Raw genomic sequence first — 9026 nt, 5'->3', positions numbered from 1 at the left:
AGCATTTTGGATGGGGGTGCCCTCCCTTAGGCATCCCAGAGGACTCGGGCTAGGATGATCAAGGATGAGTCTAGCATTTTTCCTATGGATCAGCCCGTTGTTTTTCTTAGCATATGCAACATGCAGAGGTGAGGCAGCCTAGCATTTTGGACAACATCATATGCTTGCATTTTTAGGTAGCCCACTACTAGTAGAGGATGGGGAGGTGTTGGGGGTACCATCGTAGCATAGATCCAATGACCATCAAAATTATCAATCCAGAGAGATGAGCTACCTGGCTAGGACATGGAAACACTCACACAATTAGTGAGCTAATCATGGAAACACAAATGGTGACTCTATGAGATGAGATTCCGGCGTATGAAGGAGCTAAGCCACAATGATGGGCAATCTCCACATCCACTTTGCTTCACCTCCAATCAACCCAATCACACACACTAACGATTACAAGATGCACACAACACTAATCCTATCATGCAACACACTAATCACAAGCACACACACGTAGATATATCAAGCACCACACTCCAATCAAACCTACATGCACACACAAACAAAAGAGGGCAATCGCACAAGATTAGAGAGGGACTAACCACTAACTAGTTACGATCTAGCTAATCAAAGCATCATTAGCAATCACAAGAAGCATGAGAGAGGCATAGTGAAAGTGAATTAAGAATTAATTAGTGGTAATCAAGTCACATGAGCAAGGAGAAGCTCAAGGACTCCATAGCCACACACCTCAAGGGCTCTCACCAAAGAGTGGTCTTGATAAATGAGCTTGAGAACCCTAGTTTCTTTTACACAGTGACTTATATACCTAGAGTAAAATATGCAATGTCCGGGTGACCAAGGCCTTTAGGGATTCACCACTTACTGAATCTACAACCTAGGCACACTAACTGACCCGTTCTTTATATCTTGGACCAGAGAGTATATTACTTAGTGTGCAATGGAAGGATGAGAGTTTTTCGATTCAAGTTTTTTTTGACAATTTCATCAAACTTTTGAGTTTTTTTACCCAGACATGTGTCATAGCATAAAGTATCTATTTAATGTAATTTTTAATCATCATAAGACTCCATATATGTGTATTTGACGGAGAGAGAAAGTATAAATTCTAGAGAGATAGTATCTATGCGCGTTACCATTGGAAGAAGAGATTATAAAACCTAGAGAGAGAGAATGACTTCTCTTCTAAAATCTTTAGAGAGACAAAGTAAAATTCTAGAGTTGTATATTACTATGCACACCAATTCAAAGCTTATATAACTTCCGACTAGCCAGATAAACTCTAAACCTTGACTACATTGGTAAGCTATCAAAATCCCGACAGCATAACGATGTGAAAATGCAAACAAAAAAATCCCCATTCCACAACTCATGCCATCAGAGTCAAATGCGCATGCCATTAGAGTCAAATAAGTCCACAACATATGCATGCAATAAAGTCAAAAATAATGCCAAAAATAATGCCAAATAGACATAATACCATTTTCCCCAAGCTTGAGCTTTTTGAATCAAAGTAAGTTTGCGGATATAAGTACATTCACTAATCTGCCACAGGATAGGACCAAAATTAGAGTACAAAAAAGACATAAATTCCATAAATATAATGGTCACTGTAAAAGGTACGTCATTTAATATATGATGTTTGTGAATGTATGTGCATTCAAATTCGTAAATTATAATTTTTAAATATGTACAAACTATAATTTTGTGTTTGCGAGTGGAATTTGGTGTCAAATTTGGTGGGCCTTTTAATTTCTAGATGGTGGCTCAAGGACTAGATTTAATGCAGTCTAATAGTGCCTCCAACTGGTGTGTGTGTGTGTGTGTGTATACATACATACATAATATATATATATATATATATATATATATATATATATATATATATATATATATACACACACACACACACACACACACACACACACACACACACACACACACACACACACACATATACATATCTATATAACACAAGTGTATATGTTGATAAAAGTGTTTAATATATATATTTTTTGTAAGTATTTAATATATATATCTTATTCTATAACTATTTAGTTATTTGAAATATATAATTGCTATGTGTTGAGTTTGTTTAATTATATACTTGTTATAAGTGTTTATTGTATTTATTTTATAAATATAATACATGTTTAGTGATTTAATGTATATATTTTATAAATATAACACATGTAAAGTGAAATGAAAGTGGAATGAAGTGAAGTGAAAGTGAAAGAGCCTATATTTCTATGAAGAAGAAGGAGTAGAAGAAGAAGAGAAGGTACTCATGGGTGTGTGTGTTTGTTTTTTAGTTATTTAGTTATATTACCCATAGATAAACATGTACATATTTAAAGACCAACGTACCCAGATAAATACAAGGTTTATTATACAAAACAAACTTAGATAGCCTTCTTTTGTACAGATGAATAACATCAGGTTGGTACAAGACCCCATCCAAAAGGAAGAAGCTCCTTCACAAACTTCAAATCAGTTGTCAATCTTCCAAATAGTAAAGCACCAAAAAAACTGAATCAAAGAAAGTAGCCCTCACTTGCACCCATAGAAAAAACACAACATTTTGTTAGCATTGGCTCTGTATGTAGGTGATGCATGGGCATCCTAGTTGTTATCCATGTCACAAAGGTACAACTTTTTTGTGCAAGTAACCTTATAGTTGAAATATAAATTTCAAGAAACTTTGGTAGTCAATTACACCATTATAAACAAACTTTTAACAGTATGATATATTGATATTAGTACCAATATTAGATTTTCAATGCCAGTATTGGTACTAGTAGTACTGGTACTGCTATCCAGCTATCCTGGTAAATTGGTACACTAGCTATTATCCAATTCACATAGGTAACCTTTTTGTGTAAGTAGCGTTATAATTGAAAGAGAAATTTCAAAAGACTTTGATAGCCAATTACATCATTTTAAACAAACTTTTACAGTCTAATACATTGTATTGGTACTGGTATTAGTACTAGTCTTAGATTTTCAGTGCCAATACTGGTACTGTTATCCTACTATCTTGGTAAATTGGTACACTAGTTGTTATCCATTTCACATAGATACACCTTTTTTTGTAAGTAATCTTATAATTGAAAGAGAAATTTCAAGAGACATTGGTAGCCAATTACATCGTTTTAGACAAACATTTTACAGTCTGATACACTGGTACTGATACTAGTACCAATCTCAAATTTTCAATGCCAGTACTTGTACTGGTAGTATTGGTATTGGTAGTGCTGCTATCTTGGTAAATTGGTACACTAGTTGTTATCCATTTCACATAGGTACACCTTTTTGTGTAAGTAACCTTATAATTGAAAGCGAATTTCAAGAGACTTTGGTAGCAGATTACATCATTTTAAACAAACTTTTTACAGTCTAATACACTGGTACTAGTATTGGTACTGGTACTGGTATTGATACCAGTCTTAGATTTTCAATGCCAATACTGGTACTGCTATCTTGCAATCCTGGTCAACTGGTACACTAGTACTAGTACTAGTCTCAAATTCTCAGTGCTAGTGCTGGTACTGGCAGTACCGGTATTGATGTTGCTACACGTCTATATTGCTATAATGCTATACTCGTTTATTGGCAAACTAGTTTCCAAACATTTTTAAGTCAAGAATACCAAAAACATGTAAAAACTAGTAGTCTTATATAGGAGATAGGTAATTCCATAAGTCTTGCAAAGAGCCAGTATATTGGTACTGATATAGTTCTGATATACTGGTATTGGTACTTGTATAAGTCAGTGATAGTACTAGTACTGTTAGTACTGGTACCAAAATTGTGATATTTCTAAACTGCTATGCGAACTGGAAAACTTAGTATTGGGACTGGTATTGGTACCACTCTAAACTAGCATAGTGGTACTGGTACTAGCATACTTAGTATTGGTACTGGTAATGGTGCCAATACTTGTATTTCCATGAACATTGAATATTTAAGCATGAGCTATAGCTGGAGCAGAATAATGCCAGACATAACTAGTTACACCTACAAAAACGAGCTGAGTATGGTAGTTGAAGCTAGACATACTGTTCAGCTAGCCATTGGGTCTTGTTGCACACAAATCTGCAGTGATTGCTATGTGGGGAAGGTGCAGGTAGGCTTATAGTTAGGTATTCAGGCTTCACTACAAAAGAAGGTCAATTCCACTGAGTGAATAAAATAAAAAAACACTTTGTGTTGCTCAATTTCTCTTAGAAGCAGTTCGATCTGGATTTCACAGGTTCCAAGAAGCTCCGAGCTGTGTCTGCAGGTTTGTCTATGTACACTCTTTGCAAGCGAGCAAGAGAGAGACAGAGAGAGAGAGAGAGAGAGGGAGGGAGAGAGAGAGAGAGAGAGAGTCGGCAAACTAGCTTTTCAAGTACTGGAGTTTTTTTTATTTAGAGCTTTTCATGGCAGCGATGTTTTTTTATTAAAAAATCTAATGCCACGTGGTGGCTTCTTCATTCAGATACTAGAAAAAGATCCTTTGGCTCAACCTGGCATCCTGCTACAACCTACTCCTTAACCTCGAGAGCACCAAGTCATGCGGTGTACGACAATCTGCAAATAATGTTATGGAGTGTTCATTTGAAAAGCTACCCATATCAACTAGCAAGCTACCAGAGCATATTTAAAAAATGTTCATACATACTAGGTGACATACTATATTATTCCAAAGTAGAAAATAATAGGAATTTATAAGAAACATATACTTACTAGAGCACTGACAAATATACTCCCATTCAAAGGACCATTGCCATCAGTGACCATTGAAACAAGTAGCATGTCAGATGCCCTTCACTGATGGGGTGCGCGTGCTCTGATCTCTCAACCACCGTTCATGTGGTGTGGTTGCAACTTGGGTGTGTTGTACCTTTCCAACAGATGCAAGTTCACTATATTTCCCTCACAACTGCCAAGTGAGAAATTTCCGCGCTACTCATAGGCCATGCATCAATGGGGTCTTTTACTTCTTGAAAAGAAAGATTGAGGGAATATATGGCTACAAAATTAACAAAATGTTTTTACTTCTTGAAAAGAAAGTTTGAGGGCATATCTGGCTGCAAAATCAATGGGGTGAAGGCATGGTTGAAGTAGGGAGGCCAAATAGTGATAGTTGAAGGAATTCCCTGTAGCGACAATGACCTCTAAGCAAATTCTTCTTTGTGACAACGATGCAAGTCTGGGTACGGAAGCATAAAGAAAAGGATTCCATACTAGCCACCAACGGGAATTTTTTTTTGGGGAAAAACTGTTTCGGGTTGCAAATTTATGAAACATTTTTGCAGGCAGTGCTCCATGTGTGAGATTTGGGCACCTCCAGTATCTACTTATGTTTTTCGCCTCCCACCTCTTCACTCTATAGTTTAAATTCCAACCTCTAGTCTCTAGAGTCTACTTATGTTTTGGATTCAGGTGCATGCTTAGAGTTGTAAACATGGTGGTATACTATGTAGTCTTCGAAGTTTCATTTCTAGAGAGTCTGGTTGATGTGTGGGAGAACATTGGCCTCTTTAAAGATTTACCTATCTTACTCTTGGATGAGGCCACTAATGCTCTCGATGCATAATTGGAGGACGTGGTGCATACTGCCCTTGACCAAGCTGCATTGGGCTGCATGACGCTCATTGTTTCCCACTGCCTGTCCACCATTTGTTATGCTTGCCTCAGCACAATTTTCCACAATGGCCAAGTTGCATAGTCAAAAAGCATGAGGAACTTTTTTGGAGGATGGGGACTATGCTACACTCACTCAAGCTACTACCACAAATAATGATGCCCACAATGATAGATCACATCGGACTGCAGCTATAGATATGTCCTACCCCCTCAACCATTGCCCACACTAACCAGGGTGCTAGCTTGCCCTCTCAACCACCAAGTTGAGCAGCGTGCATGATAAAACACAAACTCTTCGGCTTGTCGCTTTGTACATGTCAATAAAAGAGGTGCTCACTCCTCATGATACCTATGTCTATTTGACACACCAGAATATTGAGAGGATTTCAAATTCGGTCATTGCTCCCACACAAAAGTAGGAGTCGATGCTTGCACTGTCAAAAGAAAACACGGTAGTATGTGGTATATTTGCAAAATCAACAAAAGTGGTTGACAAACTTCATGCACGAGATGTTATCTCTTAAAGTTGCACTTAGTGCAAGGTATTTTTTATGTGGGCAAGACTAAAGCCTCAGTTGTCTTCATCCACTCCAAAGCAAGGGCCTCTCTTCAGATGTGATCACCTATTTTTGCATGTTAAAGGCATGTAACATTTTGCACATGGGCAAACAAAGTCATGATCAAATTGTTATTCACACGCTCTTGGTATATACTAACATGCTTGTTTGACATGTACGCAAAGTGTGTTGTATTGATGAAAGCATATAATGTGCTCGACAAGATTCTTGTCTATAATGTTGGCATGCAAAACATTGAAATGGTCCAAAGAAAAGGGATGACATTGTTAATCAAGGATGTGCATTGCAATGCTTGGGTCTGCATGCATCTCAAATGTGTTGCACTTGTCAAAGCAAAATCTAAGATATGCTAAACACGGGCACATGTAATTAGGTTTGAGCTACTTTTAACGATTGTGGATCAAGGGATTTTATCCAAATGTGATCAAATTTTCTTTTTTTGTTTTGAAGGCATAGGGAATTTTGCAAGACATTGACATATGCAAAAAAATATCATGATGAGCCCTCTAGTGAAGCTCTAAGTGAAAAGATCCCTTTTTTAACAAACTCATATTTTCAAATGGCCTCTAATTAGGAAATTTTATGCCATGGTAGTAGTATGATACGCCTATGCCTTTCACTTGCTTCTACCTGCCTTTGGCTACTAATGTTGTTAAGATTACTAATGCCTTGGATTCTTCACGTTGGATGGATACACTACATTATTCAGGTGCTATAAAAGATGTCATATTATTTGAATAGGGAAATTTTGAATTTTGAATGCTCATTACTTTGACTCAGGGATTTCTTCTAGTAGTAGTATTTTTTGAAAGAATTACATGGCTTGATGTTCACTATCATAAACCATGCATTGTGGTCATATTCAGACCCTAACTCCTATCTATTGGTCGATATACATCAGGTTGACATTTTTTTTGTTTTGCTCATTTGAGAAATGAACAGATTTGTTGAGGTCTTACTCTCTGTGTGAAAAGAAAAAACTATGGGTTGTTTACCAGTACGGAGATTATGAAAATAACTTCCTCCACTTTCATTAAAGCCTATCTCCTTCATTGCAACAACAAAGGTCTTTCTAATAAAAGAAATCTCTGAATTAAACTTCTCACGAAAAAGGAATTAGGATAACTTGTAAATTCATGTGGTGCTGCCTTCTGGAATTTATATAGAGGGGATCAATTAGAGGAATTAAAAAAATTACTTGATATGATTGGTTGTAATCAACAAAAGATTGATACATTTTTGGACCACCAACGAGTGTTCCAAATATGAGTGCATAAAAATATGCTTGACCACTCATACATCCTCTCATTAACAACACCATGTATGTCTTTGGCTCACCCATGGACAAGTAATTTTTAAAAAAAGGACCACTTCAGTCTCCAATCACAAGCACTTGGATGAATATAAGAGTGCGGAGGTAAAGAGAGTTTGTAAGCCATATCTCCAACTCACTTGACTATAGTAAAAGGCCCACAATATCTCGGAAATAATTTAGATGTTGGTCCAATTTGCATACTCACAATATTGCTAGGCAACCCGTAAAAGCATATGCTAGTGCCATGAGTAGTCTCAAATCTCAAACAGCATCTACTTGTGCCATGAGTGATCACCACTACCTGCTTTAGTGGAGTGTGCACGAATATATGCTTGATTTATGTGCTATGAATATTATGCCCCTATCATTGCACAAATGACAATTTGACTATTGTGCAAATGATTTTCTCTCTCGACTGCCGCTTCCACTTTGGCATTCTCTCTCTCTCTCTCTCTCTCTCTCTCTCTCTCTCTCTCTCTCTCTCTCTCTCTCTCTCTCTCTCTCTCTCTCTCTCTGTTTCTCTCGTTGTCGGTACTCTCACACCCCTATCCTATCTCTATTCCACAAGTATGATTTTCTCTCTCCGTCTAATCCTTCTTCTCTCTACTTCTCTTGGTACTTATTTCACCTACCTCAACGCCACCATAGAGAGCGTACATATGAGAGAGCTCCAGGATTATATAAACTCAAAAAATCATCAACTTTAGCTAAAAAACACGAATTTATTAACTCGCAAATAAAATTAACCCCATCCTACACAAATAATTGAAGAAGTATATACATAATGGATGACTTATAGAAAACAATGTTAAGTCATTAATGACACTTTTTAAAGCCCTATGGATCCAAATGCATGGGCTCAACACTATTTTTAATGGTTTCCCAATCAGCTAAAACATAATTTTTTCACTTTTGCTCTTTGAAAATCTATGGTTGAATGAAAGTCTCTTCTTGGCCATGTTGATCAAAACCATTTTCCCTTGGGTAGCTACTGCCTCCTTTGAGATGAAAGAGGTGACCAACTCTGTAAGTTAGTCCCACCTGAGTGGCGAGCAATTGAACACATACCACCAACTTATGAAACTGGTCATCAAAATTTTTGAGATCATGTTGCATGACATACTCCTTTGCTTTGGGCAAATTATTGGTATCCTCTAGAATTTCAAGCACATTCTAGGGAGGAGGAGTGGACACTCCTGGAGAAAGATCGAATAAAAAATTTGGTTTTCAGGAATCTCCATATCTAGTGAATCAAACATGGGGTCCATGATGTACTACATACGAGAGCAAGTTAATAAGTACCTGGAAGAAGACTGCCTTGCGAAATGAAAGAACAAGCACCAAGGAAATCGTTTAGCCCTGTAGAATGTATATTGGCAAGGGCTATTCAATTGTCAATCTTGACCATGAATCTTTGTTAATAATTGTCCACCAATTTCAAACTGCATCGATACTCAAACACAAAAAAATACAATGTCTAATCCGCAACT

Source organism: Adiantum capillus-veneris, chromosome 8, assembly GCF_014529385.1.
Source record: "Adiantum capillus-veneris isolate H3 chromosome 8, ASM1452938v2, whole genome shotgun sequence".
NCBI lineage: Eukaryota > Viridiplantae > Streptophyta > Polypodiopsida > Polypodiales > Pteridaceae > Adiantum > Adiantum capillus-veneris.
Note: the sequence above shows the minus strand (reverse complement) of the source record.